This window comes from Hemitrygon akajei, chromosome 25 (assembly GCF_048418815.1).
Source record: "Hemitrygon akajei chromosome 25, sHemAka1.3, whole genome shotgun sequence".
Classification (NCBI taxonomy): domain Eukaryota; kingdom Metazoa; phylum Chordata; class Chondrichthyes; order Myliobatiformes; family Dasyatidae; genus Hemitrygon; species Hemitrygon akajei.
Window position 1 is genome coordinate 29,454,860 of NC_133148.1, and position 19,356 is coordinate 29,474,215.

Here is a 19,356-nt window from a genome sequence, read left to right on the forward strand (position 1 = left end):
TTAAGTCCAGCCACAAACTAGATGAAGTCTGTACTCTGACTTGGCCATTCCAGGACATTAACTTTCTTGTTTTTTAAGCCATTCCTGTGCAGCTTTGGCTTTATGCTTGGGGTCATTGTCTTGCTGGAAAACAAATCTTCTTCCAAGTCGCAGTTCTCCTACAGACTGCATCAGGTTTTCCTCCAGGATTTCCCTGTATTTTGCTGCATTCACTTTACCCTCTACCTTCACAAGCCTTCCCCACAGTGAAGCATCCCCACAGCATGATGCAGCCACCACCGTGCTTCACGGTACGGATGGTCTGTTTTTGATAATGTGCGGTGTTTGGCTTACACCAAACAGCATTTACTCTGATGTCCAAAAAGCTCAATTTTGGTTTCATCAGACCATAGAACTTTCTTCCAGCTGACTTCAGAGTCTCCCACGTGCCTTCTGGCAAACTCCAGCTGAGATCTGATGTGAGTTTTTTCCAGCAGTTGCTTTCTCTTTGCCACTCTCCCATAAAGCTGCGACTGGTGAAGCACCCGGGCAACAGTTGTTGTCTGCGCAGTCTCTCCCATCTCAGCCACTGAAGCTTGTAACTCCTCCAGAGTTGTCACTCATCCTCTTTCTGCACGGTCACTCAGTTTTTGAGGACGGCCTGCTCGAGGCAGATTTACAGCTGTGCCATATTCTTTCCGTTTCTTGATGATTGACTGAACTGTACTCCAAGGGATATTCAGTGACTTGGAAATTTTCTTGTATCCATCTTCTGACTTGTACTTTTCAATAGCCTTTTCGAGGAGTTGTTTGGAGTGTTGTTTTGTCTTCATGGTGTAGTTTTTGCCAGGATTCTGACTCGCCAGCAGTTGGACCTTCCAGATACAGGTGTATTTTTACTATAATCGATTGAAACACTGCACACTGGTGATCTCCACTTAACTAATTATGGGACTTCTAAAACCAGTTGGCTGCACCAGTGATGATTAGGTATGTCAAATTAAAGGGGGCGAATACTTATGCAATCTATTATATTGTATTTTGTATTTCCAATTAATTTAGATCACTTTGTAGAGATTTGTTTTCACTTGGACACAAAAGAGTCTTTTTCTGTGGATCAGCGTCAAAAAAGCCAGATAAAACCCACTGCGATTCAATGTTGTAAAACAATAAAACATGAAAACTTCCAAGGGGAGTGGGGCGAACACATTTTATAGACATTGTATATAGCCAGGGTGACTAAGCCTTTTCCAGAGAGGGGTGCGCCCTCTTGAAAGGTGTTCTGACGTTGGCCTCTGAGACACCAGATGCTGCAGGGATTCGCATAGAAGTAGCTTTACTTTCCCTTTCAAAGCGTGCATAAAAGGCACTGAGCTCACCTGGGAGTGAAGTACCTCAGCCATTCATGATAGCAGGTTTCGCTTTGGCCTGCAAACCCTGCCAGAGCTGAAGTGCATCCGATCCTATCTCTAACCTCAGTCAGAAACTGTCTCCGCGCTAGTAAGATAGCTTTCTTGCTTTATTTACTTACCTCCTGCGGTACAGCCTGAAATAGGTCCCTCCTGCCCTTTGAGCTCAGCAACCCCCAGTTTAACCCTGCCTAGTCATGGGACAATTTACAGTGACCGATTCGCTAACTAGTATGTGGTTGGACTTTGGGAGGAAACTCGTAGGTTCCCTGTGGAGGACGTACAGACTCCTCACAGACAGCGTCAGAATTGAACTCCAAAGCTGCAATAGCGTCACGCCAGCCGCTATGTTACAAAGACACCTTCCGCGAGTCGCACCTGGATCACGCATCTTGAATTCCAGAGATCCAGCCCTCAGCAGACTATGAATGTCCTGGCTTGCCCGCAGCTATTGACCTGGGCATATCCAGTATACCCTCGAAGGCACACACTCATCCACACGGGTTTTGATGCAGTCGGTGACAAATGTGGCGTATTCATTCAGACTCGAAGATGAATCCCTGAGTATTGTCCAGTCCACTGACTCAAAGCTGTCCTGAAAGTGCTCCTTAGCGCCCCGCCGCCCTGGCAACAGCACATGGCGAACGTCGAGCTCTATGACGACCCGCCGATGCTCTCTACTTAAATCGAGGCGAGAAGACCGCAACTAGCGGGGCATTGTCTGCGCCACCCTGAGCTACCTGCCAGCCTAGTCATCACATGGGAGCCCAAGCATGGGGGGATGAACCCTGGGCGCCCTCCCAAGACTACGGTCAACACGCTTCTAGAAGATAGTGGTGCAGCTAATGTAGATGGACTGAACACACTGATGAGGGAGAAGGAGGAGTGGAGAGTCCGTCATCGTGCCCGACGCCGGCCCCCTAGGCCTAAGTCGACGCAGTAGTAGTGGTAGTACCCTGATCTTGTTGATCCTCGTCACTGGTGCTGCGGTCTCTAGAGTCTGCCTATACGCTGGGAATAGAAGCACAGCCAAGATATCGGACTTTTCAAAGTGTGGGAGTGGGATAACACCGTAAGTGATACTACCTGACCTGCTGATTTCTTCCAACATTTTGTCTGCGTTATTCTGTATTTCCAGCAAAATCTTGCATATTTATGTTTGTATCCTCGCTAGTCACAGCTGAGCTCCCGGAGGAACGGAGAGTATCCAATGTTGTTGCCTTTTTGATGAAGATCAATATGGATAATCCAGCAAATGATAGTGTGCTAAGCCTTACATCAGTGGTAGAAAAACTGTTGGAGAGAATTCTTAGAGTTGGGATTGATTTGCATTTGGGAAAGCTTGGGCTTGTAATGAATAATCAAAATGCCCTTTAGCAGGGCAGGTCAGGCTTCACAAACTTGACTGAATTTATTGGGGAGGTGACAAGGATGATGGATGAGGGTAGGTCAATATATGTTGTCTACACGGACTTTAGTAAGTCATTTGACAAGGACCTCCATGGTAGGCTGATCCACAATATTGAAAGGCATGGAATCTACAGTGACTTGACAGATTGGGTTCAAAATTGGCTTGGTTGCGGAAGCCTGTGAAACTCTGTAGGCATAAGTTGAGTTTAGTTTATGTGTTTTTTTTTTGAGAATGTTGTTGTGGGCTTCCTTGACATTGACATCGCGTTATGTTTGTCATAAAACATATGTAGAGTTAATTGTCTGTGCTGTTCTGCACGGATCAGTGCAGGGACCTCTGTTGTTTGTGACGTAACCAAATGACTTGGACCAAAATGTGGATGGACTGATTAGTAAGCTTGAAGATGACAGAATAACTTCCATTTCCCTCTCTCAGCTAGTCTCCTTACTTGCCCATCGCCTCCTTCTGGTGCTCCTCCCCCTTCCTTTTCTTCTACGGCCTTCTGTCCTCTCCTACCAGATTCCCCCTTCTCCAGATCTTTATCTCTTTCACCAATCGACCTCACAGTGCTTTCCTTCACCCCCTCCCCCTCTCCTGGTTTCACCTATCACCTCTGACCTTGCACTTCTTCCTCCCCTTCCCCCACCTTCTTACTCAGACTTCTCATCTCTCTTTTCAGGTTCCGATGAAGGGTCTCGGGCTGAAATGCCGACTGCTTATTCTTCTCCACAGGGGGTGTGTGTGTGTGTGTGTGTGTGTGTGTGTGTGTGTGTGTGTGTGTGTGTGTGTGTGTGTGTGTGTGTGTGTGTGTGTGTGTGTGTGTGTGTGTGTGTGTGTGTGTGTGTGTGTGTGTGTGTGTGTGTGTGTGTGTGTGTGGCTTTGGATTTCTAGCATCTGTAGATTTTATAGAGCAAACACGAAGAAATCTGCAGATGCTGGAAATTCTAGCAACACACACAAAATGCTGGTGGAACACAGCAGGCCAGGCAGCATCTATAGGGAGAAGCACTGTCGACATTAACAACACACACAAAATGCTGGTGGAACACAGCAGGCCAGGCAGCATCTATAGGGAGAAGCGCTGTTGACGTTTCCTGACGAAGGGGCTCGGCCTGAAATGTCGACAGCGCTTCTCCCTATAGATGCTGCCTGGCCTGCCGCGTTCCACCAGCATTTTGTGTGTGTTATCTGTAGATTTTCTTGTGTTTGTTAAACTTTTTTTTTGTTTCAACTTGTGTTCCTTCTTGTATAATGAATACGTAATTTGGTCCTTTCTCTAAATGTTGTTTAGGACTATGCGCCCGTGATGCTGCAGCAAGTCAGATTTTCATTGCACCTCCGCATACATTACGCGTGCATGTGACAATAAACTCAACGCACGATGCTTGACAAACCTAACGTAACATAATAAGAGACACAACCTTCGCAAGGGAAGAGGAACAGAAATTAAACTTTAATTATGCTCAACTTTTACAAGGAAGAAAACAATTAGAACAAAAATGTAGGATTAACGTGAATGAAATTCAGTTTTTGTGGGTTCGCATGGAAGGTATTTACCAATCAGAAAAGGAACCCAGAAAGAGCAGCAAGGCAAATGTTCATATTTTGTTGAGGCATAATAATAGGTGAAGTAATCAGTGCCTGATATAATCACAGGAAATGATCAATATTGGACAATATTGCAGGTTATATATTATTAATATTTACAGTATTTGCATATATATTGACATTTCCTCGAGATATTGTTTGCAGGCCATTAATATTCCACTTATTAAGATGATTTCTACGATACCAGCGACGGGAAGAAACGAAAACTAAATCAAGCAGGTGCAATATAAGTTTTAAAACATATTAATGCAGGGAATGATGAGATTTCGGTTAGATACATTTCCATGACCCTGATGGCTTTCACCCCCGGATATTAAAAATAGTCAAGAAGGAAAGAGCAGAAATGTTATTCATTGGATTCAATAAAGGGATGGGGATGATGCCAGCGTTGCACCCTGGGAGTCATCTTGTTGAGCCACTGAAGTCCTTCTGATGAAGACGGGAGTGTTTGGGAGGGAGTTGTAGTGACAATCCTCCAATCTTGCCGTTGGGTTTAGAGGTTTGGGTGCCTCAATGACCCGGAGAGCTCTGTTAGATGGAGTCAGGGCTTTCTAGATAGAACAGGGTTATAATGACCCAGAGAGCTCTGTTAAGTGGAGTCAGGGCTCTCAATGACCCAGAGAGCTATGTTAGATGTAATCATGGCTTTCTAGATGGAGTAGGGTTACCCATGCCAAACAGGTCAAAGGGTAGAGGCCAGACTAAGAGTGGCCCACCAGCCCTTCAGATTCAAGGGTCCAGCTCACGGGCTAACAATTCTGACTGGTAAAACAAAATTGTTAAGGAAGCAGCAATGAAGAACGCTCCTGCATCTGAGGAAGCCCTGAACCCCACGAGAGATGGAGGACTTTCGTTGCTGCCCCAAACCCCAGTGATGTAAGTAATTATAGTGACGATGAAGGACCGGTGATGGATTTCCAAGTCAAAATGGAGGGTGACCTTCAGGAGGTGGTGTTTCCATGTGTTGTGTTTCCTTTCTTCTTCATGGTGACAGAGGTCACAGGATGCTGTCTGAATTAGAGAGCATGTCTTGTGAGGATAGATTGAGCGAGCTAAGGCTTTTCGCTTTGCAGCAAAGAAGGTAGCAATAGAGGTGTACTAGATGATGGGAGGTATTGATTGAGTGGACAGCCAGAGACATTTTCCCAGGGCCGAAATGGATAACATGAGGAGGCATAATCTTGAGATCATTTTTGGAAAGTAATGGGGGGGGGGGGGGGGAGGATGTCAGAGTTAATTTTTTTTACACAGGGAGTGGTGGGTGTCTGCAACACCCTGTCAGAGGTGGTGGTAGAGGCAGACATATTAGGGACATTTAAAAAACTCTTAGACAGGAAAAGATTGATAGAAAAATGGAGAGCTACGTAAGAGGGAAGGGTTAGATTGACCTTAGAGCAGGATATAAGGTCAGCACAACATCATATGCCCATAGGAAAATGAATCGCAGGATTGTATATGGTGACATCTATTACTTTGATAGTAAAATTTACTTTGAACTTTGAACTCTGAACTTTGTCCTGGAAGGTGCTGAGCTTCTTGAGAGATGTTGGCATCAGGCCATTGAGTACCAGGACACAAAAGTGCTGGAGTTGGGACCTCACGTTACGACTGTACAAGTCGTTTGTGAGACCGTTCTTGGAGCATTGTGTGCAATTCTGGTCACTCAACCATAGGAAGGCTTTATTAAGCTGGAAAGAATGCTGAGAAGACTCACAAGGATGTTATCTGATCTGGAGGGCTTGAATTATGAGCAAAGGCTGGATAGACCAAGGGGTCTGTTTCCCTTCTGTATAACTCTAAGACTTAACTATCATATAGGGCCATATAAACAAATTATAATCATTGCTATATACATGAATAGAGTCTGTGATTGAATGAGAACTGGGCTAAATAAGCTGGAGGTCAAATATGACTCGTCACACTATCGTACACAGGATGAATATGGAATCTGTTTAGAATCCTGACGCTGGTAATCTATAAGGCATTACCCTTTGCTTTCAAACTCTGTTCCCTTCACACCCATCACCACCACATCTCAAATTCCTCTGCTAAAGTCCTGATTACACTCCATTCAATTGCAACCTGACCCTGAACCAACTGCGGAGGTCTTGATTATATCAGGCGGTAGTAAATCAAGGCAACTGGACTTGCTGTGTTGTCTAGGAGACGTCTTGCCACTTGCCCGAGAGGCTTCTCCGGTTCTGGTCCATGCTGGTAGTTTTCCGGCTTATAAACTCTGTGAGTTGTTTAAAGGTATAGTAATCACACGAGAGTCGTTAAGAGTCGTAGAGGTAATGAGAGAGTCATCAGTCTTATCTTTGCATGAACAGAGGGGTGATCTGTTGTGAAGACATCAGGAGAGAGATGTTAGATAGATAGATAGATAGATAGATAGATAGATACTTTATTCATCCCCATGGGGAAATTCAACTTTTTTTCCAATGTCCCATACACTTGTTGTAGCAAAACTAATTACATACAATACTTAACTCAGTAAAAAAATATGATATGCATCTAAATCACCGTCTCAAAAAGCATTAATAATAGCTTTTAAAAAGTTCTTAAGTCCTGGCGGTAGAATTGTAAAGCCTAATGGCATTGGGGAGTATTGACCTCTTCATCCTGTCTGAGGAGCATTGCATCGATAGTAACCTGTCACTGAAACTGAACAACATTGTAAGTAGCTGATAGGTGGTGTTGTACCCCCACACTCTCCGTTCAGGGATGGTTTTCCTGTTTGATAAAGGTGGCTTCCTTAACTCCTCTTTCAAGCCACCTGTCCTCCCTGTCCAAAACGTGTACATTGTTATCATCAAAGGAGAGTCCCCTGTTCTTTAGGTGTAGATATACACCCGAGTCTTGACCCGAGGTGTTTGTGAAGTGGTTGTCTTGTCTCGCTGATATCCAGATTAGTGCCGTTCTCATTGCATTGGATAGCATGTACAATATTGCAATATTGTATACAATATTTGGTCACCGAATTACAGGAAGGATATTAATAAGGTTGAAAGAGTGCAGAGAAGGTTTACAAGGATGTTGCCGGGACTTGAGATACTGAGTTACAGAGAAAGGTTGAATAGGTTCGGACTTTATTCCCTGGAGTGTAGAAGAATGAGGGGAGACTTGATAGAGGTATATAAAATTCTGATGGGTATAGATAGAGTGAATGCAAGCAGGCTTTTTCTACTGAGGCTAGGGGAGAAAAAAACCAGAGGACATGGGTTAAGGGTGAAGGGGAAAAGTTTAAAGGGAACATTGGGGGGGGGGGGCTTCTTCACACAGAGAGTGGTGGGAGTGTGGAATGAGCTGCCAGATGAAGTTGTAAATGTGAGCTCCCTTTTAACATTTAAGAAAAACTTGGACAGGTACATGGATGAGAGGGGTTTGGAGGGATATGGGCCAGGTGCAGGTCAGTGGGACTAGGCAGAAAAATGGTTTGGCACAGCCAAGAAGGGCCGAAGGGCCTGTTTCTGTGCTGTAATGTTCTATGGGTCTACAGTTCTATGCTCTGTTTATGCTTGGGTGTGGGAACCTAGGGGTGTACGAGTTTCTCTCTGAGTGTGTTTGTAGGCTGGAAAAACACAGGGATTTGGTGTTTGTTGATTATACTCTCAGGTGTGTCCCTATGGTGGCCCCTGAGGACAGGGATGTGTGGCCCCAGCACGTAGGTGCTTGGTGAACCTTCCCACTGAGGAGATATATCTGGGCCCCAGTGTCTTCAATGATTAGTTACAGAACTGTCACAAGTAAGAGCAGGATGGGGCTGGGAAATCTTTAGACAAGGAGTTCCCAACCTTGCTTCATGGCATAAAAAAGGTGGCAGGCCTAATTTAGTACTCAAAAATCATGTAGTACATTGGTCAAAGTATGATTCCTTTGACACAGAGAGTGGTGGGAGTGTGGAATGAGCTGCCAGATGAAGTGGTAAATGCGGGCTCACTTTTAACATTTAAGAAAAACTTGGACAGGTACATGGAGGAGAGGGGTATGGAGGGATATGGGCCAGGTGCAGGTCAGTGGGACTAGGCAGAAAAATGGTTCGGCACAGCCAAGAAGGGCCAAAAGGCCTGTTTCTGTGATGTAATGTTCTATGTTCTAAAGTTCTATGTACGGGGGGGGGGGGGGGTGGGGGGAGTATTGGCCTATACATCTTCACCAGAGTCCTGTTAGTAGTCTTACCCATTTTAATCTCTCACGATGGGGACGGAGGGCTGGTCATCGAGAGGCAGGGATGTCAAGAATGAGGAATGAATTTTGTTGCGTGCAATCGTTTTACAAGAACAAAGGAAATGAATGAAGAAGAAGTAAGAGGAGAAAGAATGAAGAAGGAGTAGACAGAGAAAGAGCATGAAGAAAAAAGGGTGTGAGAAAAAAAGATAGACTGGTCTTCATATACTAGACTACTGATATTATTAAATTCCATTGATAATGATCAGATAACCAGATTCAAGTTTTTTTTAACTTAATTATTTTTATCCAGTTACAGTGTGGAATAGGTCCTTCTGTCCCTGAAAGCTGTGGCACCCAGCAACTCCTGATTTAATCCTACTCTGATCATGGAACGTGTTAGCGCATGGCCAAGTGGTTAAGACATTGGTCTAGTGATCTGAAGGTCGCTAGTTCGAGCCTCAGCTAAGGCAGCGTGTTGTGTCCTTGAGCAAGGCACTTAACAACACATTGCTCTGCGACGACACTGGCGCCAAGCTGTATCAGCCCTTGCCCTTCCCTTGGACAACATCGGTAGCGTGGAGTACTTCCAAAGTGGTAGAGGCAGGTTCAATTTTGTCATTTAAAAAAAAATGGATGGGTATATGGACAGGAAAGGAATGGAGGGTTATGGGCTGAGTGCAGGTCGGTGGGACTAGGTGAGAGTAAACGTTCGGCATGGACTAGAAGCACCGAGATGGCCTGTTTCTGTGCTGTGATTGTTATATGGTTATATGGTCATGTGGAGAGGGGAGACTTGCAGCATGGGCAACTGCCAGTCTCCCATACAACCCTGCCCAGTCCTGCGCCCTGGAAACTTTGGATAATTTGGAAGCAAATCCATGGTCTCTCGAGACTAACAGATGCCTAAAATCATGGGACAATTTACAATGACAAATTAACCAATCAATGGGTAGGTCTTTGGACTGTGGGAGGAAACCGGAGCACTTGGAGGAAACCCACACGGTCACAGGGAGAATGTACAAACTCCATTGGTGGGAATTGGACCCGGGTCGCTAGTACTGTAAAGCATCGTGCTAACCACTAAGCTACCGTGCCACCCCCTAAAGTAATATGATACCTGCCAGTGAAACCATAAAGTTTCCAGAAGAATCCAAAGGCAAATGTAACCACTAAAAAAACTCACTGAAGAACTACGTGCATATAGGTGATGATACAGAAAGTAGTATAGCTAAGCTGTAAGAAAAGTAACAATTCTCCACCGTAATCCAAGTTATGTGAAGTTATTTGTTGAAGCACAAATTCCAACCAGCCAGCTCTGTGTCCTTTCTTATCAGAGAAATTACATTCTTAGCAGCAACTGCTTCCAACCACACTCGGAATATTGTGTCCAGTTCCACTTGCCTCATTATCGGAATGATGTGGAAGCTTTAGAGAGGGTGCAGAGGAGATTTACCAGGATGCTGCCAGGCCTAGAGAGCATGCTTTATGAGGGTGCATAGGCTGAGTGATATTGGGCGTTCCTCAACTGAGTGAAGGAAAATAGGAGACAACTTGATGGATGATATGATAGAGACAATTTGAAATGAAAAGAGCATAGATCGAGTGGATAGCCTGAATCTTTTTCTCCCAGGGTAGAAAGGGTTAACTCTTGGGGGAGAGAGGGTAATCTTAATGTGATTGGAGGGAAGTATTAAGGGGGTTTAAGCCTGGCCTTCATGTGTGGCTGAGCGACTAAGCCCGGCAGGACCGTTTCTACTGGCAGGAGAAGGGGCAAAGGCAGATTACCGGCGCCTTAAACCAGTCGCTTCGGGCAGATGGGGCTCATCAGCCGTGGTTGGCAGCTCATCTAGGAGCAGGAAACTTCCGCTGCCTTGCCACTCACGGGGAAGGCTTCGGGAGTAAACCCTGAGGGAAAAATCCGGAGCTGGAGTCCGACATTGAGTTCAACGCTGACTGGCAATTCCTGCGACGCTGCCGGTACCAAACTGTATCGGTCTCTGCCGTTCCTTTGTGTGGAGAGGGGGAGCTTGCTACACGGGCAACAGCTCGCTCTCCATATTGTACTGCCTGGGCCTGCGTATCTAGGCAACTAGGATGCAATATCCGTGGTTGACCCTGACCGACAGAGGCCTCCATTTCCTTTAGGTGTTAACATTGCCTGTTACAAGGATCTACCCCTTAGTAATATTGATCAGGGAGGCTCAGAGAGTATCTGTAATCACCAACAAGAAGTCTTGTTGTCTCAATGGAGGAACATGTGAATTTACACAACTGTGTGCTCACCTACCAAGTTTTCCTGGCCCTTATGAACAGTCAAAGAACAGAAATACTGCAAAAACTCACAGCTGGTCATGTATTTGTCACGGTTCCATTCCGAATCTCCACATAACATCTCCATGGGGCATTCCTCATTCGTAATGGCTGGCCTCTGGTGGCTGGAGAGTTATCAGGGGTAGGTTTTCTTACTCAGAGCATGGTGGGTGCATTGAACGTGTTGCTAGAGGTGACAGTGGAGACTGATACACGAGGTACATTTTTAAAAACTCTCAGACGGGGACATGGTTGATAGTGATTAATGGGTCCCTTTTGGAATGGCAGGCTGTGACCAGTGGGGTACCGCAAGGTTTGGTGCTGGGACCGCAGCTGTTTACAATATACATTAATGATTTAGATGAAGGGATTAAAAGTAACATTAGCAAATTTGCTGATGACACAAAGCTGGGTGGCAGTGTGAAATGTCAGGAGGATGTTATGAGAATGGAGGGTGACTTGGACAGGTTGGGTGAGTGGGCAAATGTATGGCAGATGCAGTTTAATGTGGATAAATGTGAGGTTATCCACTTTGGTGGCAAGAACAGGAAGGCAGATTACTATCTAAATGGAGTCAAGTTAGGAAAAGGGGAAGTACAACGAGATCGAGGTGTTCTTGTACATCAGTCAGTGAAAGCAAGCATGCAGGTACAGCAGGCAGTGAAGAAAGCTATTGGCATGCTGGCCTTTATAACAAGAGGAATTGAGTATAGGAGTAAAGAGGTCCTTCTGCAGCTGTACAGGGCCCTGGTGAGACCCCACCTGGAGTATTGTGTGCAATTTTGGTCTCCAAATTTGAGGAAGGACATTCTTGCTATTGAGGGAGTGCAGCGTAGGTTCACAAGGTTAATTCCTGGAATGGCGGGACTGTCATATGTTGAAAGATTGGAGCGACTGGGCTTGTATACACTGGAATTTAGAAGGATGAGAGGGGATCTGATTGAAACATATAAGATTATTAAAGGATTGGACACGCTGGAGGCAGGAAGCATGTTCCCGCTGATGGGTGAGTCCAGAACTAGAGGCCACAGTCTAAGAATAAGGGGTAGGCCATTTAGAACAGAGATGCGGACAAACTTTTTCACCCAGAGAGTGGTAGATATGTGGAATGCTCTGCCCCAGAAGGCAGTGGAGGCCAAGTCTCTGGATGCACTCAAGAGAGAGTTAGATAGAGCTCTTATAGATAGCGGGGTCAAGGGATATGGGGAGAGAGCAGGAACGGGGTACTGATTGTGTATGATCAGCCATGATCACAGTGAATGGCGGTGTTGGCTAGAAGGGCCGAATGGCCTACTCCTGAACCTACTGTCTATTGTCTATTGAAACATGGAGAGAAATGTAGGAGGGAAGGGTTATATTGAACTCTGAGTAAGTTAAAAGGTTGGCATAACATCATGGGCCAAAGGGCTTATACTATGCTGTGGTTGTCATGGTCCCTTCTGGCACTCCCCCACCTGGCTATTTACCTCAGGAATTGGGCCTCAATCCCCTCATTTAGTTTCCAACCATTCCCAGGTTCCACTAACTACACACACCTGCTTTCCATCAGAAAATGCAGGATAAAGGCCCTGTGATCACAACAAGGAGCTGCCAGTTCGTTGGTTGACTCTTGTATGAGTAACCTTAGTTCACGGTTATTTAGGAAGGTCAGGTCTGAGTTCTGCATCGTCTCCTGGATTCTCCACGTGAACCTTGTCTCTGCATAAAGACTCTCCGCGGTACCGGCTCTCCGTTCGCTGTGGTGCTAACGCCTAGCGACTCTGCCTCAGTGCCTGCGTCCTGCAACTGGGTTCGTCCCCAGCCATGTCCCTGTGACAGTGGTGTCCTATGCTCCATGTAATATTCTGTACAAAATCTTGTTTCTATTCAACTTCTAAAAATGGGATATTGCAGTATGGAAGCACACCTTAAATCTAAAATCAACACCCTGATGATTTTGACTCCTTCCTTGCTACTTCAACTCACAGAAGCAGTTTACGAGGCTTTCTCAGCCCTCAAAACTGTTACATCGGCCCCTTTATTATCACTGTTCATTCATCCATTGTACGGGAAATCCTTCAAAAAGTAGTGTGTTTGGCCCAGTCTGTCACGGGTAATGTCCTCCCCACTATCGAGCACATCTACGCAGGAAAGCAGCATCTATCGTTAGGGACCTCCACTGCACAGGTCACGCTCTCTTCTTGCTGCTGCCATCAGGAAGCAGGTATAGGAGTATCAGCAGGTTCAGGAACAGTTATTATGCCCCAACCAACAGGCTCTTGAATAAGTTCACTCAACTTCACTTACCCCATCACTGAAATTTTACAGTCTATTGGATTCACTTTCAAGGACTCACTGGAATTTAAAAGAATGTGGGGGGATCTCATTGAAACCTACCAAGTGTTGAAAGGACTAGATAGGGTGGATGTGGAGAGGACGTTTCCTGTGGTGGGGGTATCCAGAACTAGAGGGAACAGCCTCAAAATTGAGGGGCGACCCTTTAGGACAGGGGTAAGGAGGAATTTTTTTGGCTAGGGAGTAGAAATCCGTAGCATGCTTTGCTACAGACTGAGGTGGAGGCCAAATCCACGTGTGTATGTAAGACGGAAATTGATGATTTCCTGATCGGTCAGGGCATCAAAGGATATGTGAGAAGGCAGGTGTATGGGGTTGAGTGGGATCTGGGATCAGCCATGATGGAATGGAGGAACAGACTCGATGGGCTGAATGGCCTAATTCTGCTCTTATGAACTTTTGATCTCATGTCCTTGATATTTATTGTTTGTTTATTTATTATTATATTTTTTCTTTTATACTAGCACAGTTTCTTGTCTTTTGCGCGCTGGTTGTTCACCCTGTTGGGTGAAGTCTCTCACTGGTCATAGTATGGTTACTGTACTTGATTTACTGAAAATGAAATGAATCTCAGGATTGTTTATGGTGACATATATGCATTTTGATAATAAATGTACATTGAATTTCAAACTTTGGAATGCACGACCTGCTAGATTGGAAAAAGGATTGAGTTTGAATCTTCTCGTTCAAAGCCTGCTGCGTATTCAGTTTATTGATAATGGAGTGGGATGATTGATTGGAACCAGCAAGGAGATAGTTGGCTAATTCATCAACTGTTCCAAATTGATGGGAGGATTAATTAAGTGACTGGGATTGACTTTATACAAAGTCAAAGTCAAGTTTAGTGTCATATACGCCAGTAGATGTATGTACGGAGACAATGAGAAACTTAACCTGCGCCTAGGAATCAGAATCAGGTTTAATATCACTGGCATATGTCTTGAAATCTGTTGTTTTGCAGAAGCAGTGTGTTGCAATTTATAATAATAAAAACTGTGAATTGATCAAAAAGGGTAACTACACTCATTTAAAGAATCTAATATCTTGCTATTTCATGCTCATTTTTGTTGCTATTTATTTATGTCTGCATTTCCACAGTTCTAGTTAACAGCTTCTGATGTTTACAGTTTATAGCTACTGTTCTGTAGATTTGCTAAGTATGCCCACATAAAATAATCTCAGGCTTGCATGTGCGTACTCTGCTAATAAATTTCACTTTGAACTTTGGTTTCAGATTTCCAGCTTTTGAGGTTTATCATTACGCATCGTGCCTTGGTACGGCAATTGCTCTGCACCTGACCCGCAAGAAGTTGCAGAGGGTTGTGGACACAGTTCGGCACATCATGGAAACCAGTCCCCACTCTATTTACCTCTCATGTATCAACGAGCACCCCCGCCCCCAGACGTTCTCTCTTCTCTGTTCCCCCGTCAGGTGGAAAGCACCAGGGTCAAGACAGCTTTTATCTCCTACTTCCCGAGTATGATAAGATGGACTCTTGACCTCCAAATCGACCTCATTGCGATCTTGAATCTTATTGTCCATCCGCACTCTGTCGCTGAAACACTTTATTCCGCATTGTTAATTTTTTACTTTAATGCACTGCGTGACGATTTGATCATGTTGAACAGTGCAAGACAAGTTTTTCTCTGTATATCGGTACGCGTGGCAATAACAGAACAGCCTGAGTTCCAGTTTCCATTGTGTGCGGATTACCAGCTCAGTCTGTCACCTGCTCTAAACCTTGCAGACCTGGTCTTATTCTCGATGAGAGATTCCATCGCACGTCTGATGCAGCAAGTGAAAGGAAGTATTACACAGAAAGATAGGAAACATAGAAACCCTACAGCACAATACAGGCCCTTCGGCCCACAAAGTTGTGCCGAACATGTCCCTACCTTAGAAATTACTAGACTTACCTATAGCCCTCTATTTTTCTATTTCACTTGCATCCTCCAGTACCTCGGGATATGTTCACGAATAGTCCAACCAGTGCAGAATCTTTTAAAGTGTGGCTACTGTGGAAACATAGTAGTCAATTTGCACGCAGTGTGGCTATGACTTGGAATTAATTCCCAATAGGCACTCAACGTCATCATCATTATGAGCCATGGGCAATCATGCTGTCATGACCATGATTGTTCTTGGCAAAATTCTCTATAGAAGTGGTTTGCCATTGTCTTCTTCTGGGCAGTGACCTTTCAAGATGAGTGCCCCCCCAGCCATTATCAATACTCTTCAGAGATTGTCTGCTTGGCATTAGTGGTTGCATAACCAGCACTTGTGATCTGCACCGGCTGCTCGTACGATCATCCACCACCTGACCCTGATCAGGTGGGGTGGGGGGTGGTTGGCGAGGCAGGAGTTACAATTTGCCCAAAGGTGACCTTCGAGCTAGCAGAGGGAAGGAGCACCTTACACCTCCTTTGGTAGGGAGTTATCTCCACCCTGCTGTGCACAATAGGCATTAAAGTACTTTGAAAGCAAGAGATTCTGTAGATGAAGGAAATCCACACACACACACACACACACACACACACACACACACACACACACACACACACACACACACACACACACACACACACACACACACACACACACACACACACACACACACACACACACACACACACACAATGTCTAAGGACGGCAGCACCTATGGAGAGGAATAAACAAATGATGTTTCAGGCCGAGGCCCTTCATCAGATCTTGACTGAGATTCTCAGACCGAAACGTCGACTGTTTATTCTTCTTCACAGGTACTGCCTGAACTGCTGACCTCCTCCAGCATTTTGTGTGTGTCCCTAAAGCCCCTGGGCCTCCGTTGCTCTCCACATGCAGTCTGCCCCTTCTCCCTCTGATCTCCCAGGTTTTCCTGGGTCCTTCAAGCCAATAGGTCAGTGGTCCACCATAATCTTCCCCTAGTGAAGAACAGCGCAACAAAGAATAAAACGGGAGGTGATAGATAACAAGTTGTTGGGGTCCAGATTCAGAATTAGGAGCAGTTTTGAGTATCACTGAGGTAAAGTATGAAACGTGCTGTTTGCAGCTGCAGTACAGAGCAAAGACTTAAGAAAATAAATAAAAAGAGAAATAAGGAGAAAGGGAATGGGACTGAGGGATTATTGCCCTGGGAGCTAGCATGAACCTGTTGGCTGAATGGTCTCCACTTTAGCTGTCGTGAGAAGTGTCTTGCTCTGGTTTGAATTCTTCTTTAACAACATTGCGATGCTCTTTTTGGAATTGTGCAAAACAGTTTCTAACCCATTTGTCATTTCTCAAGCTGCAGCTCTGCGGTACATCTCTAAACATGGAGGTTTTTTTTTTATTAATTTACTTGCCAGTGATAACAGCCAGGCCAATCTTTCAGCTCGCTCTTCACCGAGGGATTAATCTTGGCCTGAGCGCCAGGGAGATCTGCTCTTCCTCAGATTCTGACGCAGGATTGCTCAGAGCAAGTCAAGCCAGTAGACAACGTAACACTGCGTCTGAAAGACAGCACCACCAACAATGCAAGGCCCCGGAGACTCAGTCGAGATTGTTTTGCGCTCGAGTCTCTGATGTGAGACTTGAACTCACCACCTCCTGGCTCAGACGTGATATGCTGGGCCAGAAAGAAACCATACTAAACTATTTTATCTGCCTGGTCTGTCTGTGCATGTGAAGCTCTTGGGAGCTACTTTATTTTGTTCAAGATCTGCGTCTAGTTCCTATGGCCAATGGCCAGCGCAGCCCCGACAAGTTAAAGAACGCAAGTTCTGCCAAATCTCGGAGATGAGCTAACTGTCTGCTGTACAGGAAATATCAAAGGCTGGAGATTTGTTCGCACAATTCGGAAAGAGGCAGTACTGTCTTGTTGAAGGTCAGCTCCACGCAGCAGGACAATCCTGCATAAGTTTCTAAATCCAAACCCAACCCCTCCCAACAGACAGTTCCTCAACAAGTGATGATGATAACACACATCTGAGGAGACAGTAGGAGACATTCATCCTCCAGAACCTGGCTTATATACTTATCAACCACTCAGTTTTCCCTTAGTCCCTCATTCCTTGATGCTCTTACCCAACTTCTCGCTGGGAAGTTTCGTCCTCCCAAGCGTTACTCTTACTCTTGTGACACACATCACCTACACTCAGCGTCCACTTTATTGGATACACCTGAATACCTGTCTGCTAATGCAAATATCTAATCAGCCAATCAGCTGGCTGCGCACCAACGCATAGAAGCATGCAGACACGGTCAAGAGGTTCAGCTGGTGATCAGGCCAAACATCAGAGCGGGGAAGGAATGGGACTTTGACTGTGGAATTGATTGCTGGTGCCAGATGGGGTGGTTTGAGTATCACAGAAACTGCCGATCTCCTGGGATTTTCACGCACAGCAGTCTTCAGAGAGCAAAAAAAAAAATCCAGTGAGTGGCAGTTCTGTGGGCGAAAGTACATTGTTCATGAGAGAGGTCAGAGGAGAATGGCCAGACTGGTTCAAGCTGACAGCAACTCAAATAATGATGCATCACAACGGTGGTGTGCCGAAGAGTTTCTCCGAGCACACAACACGCCAAACCTTGAAGTAGATGGGCTACAGCAGAAGAAGGCTATGAATGTACACCCAGTGGCCACGTTATTAGGAACAGGAGGTCTCTAATGAAGTGGCCGTTGAGTGTGAAGTCTCACCAGCCTGAAGAATAACAATTCTTATTCAGACAGAACATCAGCCTCTGTTTCCCCGGATCGGTTATAATTCCACAAAATGTAGTGGATACGGCCCAGTCCATCATGGGTAAAGCTTCCATTGAGCATATCTACACACAATTTTGTTGCAGGAAAGCAGCGTCCATCATCAGGGACCCCCACCGCACAGGTCATGCTCTCTTCTCGCAGCTGCTGTCAGGAAGAAGGTACGAGAGCTCAGGACTCGCACCACCAGATTCAGGAGCAAATCTCTTGAACCAGAGGGATAACTGCACTCAACTTCACTTGCCCCATCATTGAAATGTTCCCACAACCTATCGGTTCACTTTCAAAGACTCTTCATTTCGTGCTCTCGATATTTATTGCTTATTTATTTATTATTATTATTTCTTTCATTTTTGTTTTTGCACAGTTTGTTGTCTTTAGCACTCTGGTTGAACGCCCTAGTTGGGTGGTCTTTCATTGATTCTGTTATGGTTATTATTCTATAAACATAACAGGGGACATAGCCTCAAGGTCCGGGGGAGTAGATTTAGGACGGAGATGAGGAGGATCTGCTTTTCCCAGAGAGTGGTGAATCTGTGGAATTCTTTGCCCAATGAAGCAGTGGAGGCTGCCTCATTAAATATATTTAAGACAAGGTTGGATAGATTTTTGCATAGTAGGGGAATTAAAGGTTTTGGGGAAAAGGCAGGTGGGTGGAGATGAGTCCATGGTCTGATCAGCCATGATCTTATTGACTGGCGGAGCAGGCTCGACCTGCCAGATGGTCGACTCCTGCTCCTATTTCTTACGTTCTTATAGATTTATTGAGTATTCCCACAAGAAAATGAATCTCGGGGTTGTATATGATGACACATATGAACTTTGGTAATAAATTTACTGTGAACTTCTGCACTTTGAACTTTGATTTAAAGAGCCAGCATTTATTTAAAAACAAAAAAATGCTCGAGGGACAGAGAAACCCAGCCTTTCAACATTTGATAGGTTTCAATAACATTTCCCCTCACTCTTTTGAATTCTAGTAAGCACAGGCCCAGAGGCATTCAATAGTCTTACAACTGCAGTGACTGATGTTGGTCAGAAATAACTTCACGTAACTGAAGCAGATGATATTGTGAACACTTGCTAAATCAGGCAGCATCTATGGAGAGAGAAGCAGAGTTAATGGTTCAGCTCATTTAACCTATCATCAGAATTGGGAAAACTTACTCTCGAAAAGGTCTTGGGTTTCAGAAAAGGTCGGGGGGGGGGGGGGGTGTCGGTGTTCAGGAGGTGGGGAATGAAGTACAACTTCACAATTTGGGGTGAGGAGGCAAGGTGGCCATTTCAGCAGGGGAATGAGGGTGTGACATTGTCCAATCACTCCCCCACTGATCAACTGATCGGCAGGAACAAGAGTGACATCATGGGAACTCAGCTTCGCTGGGAACAATGCAGGGAC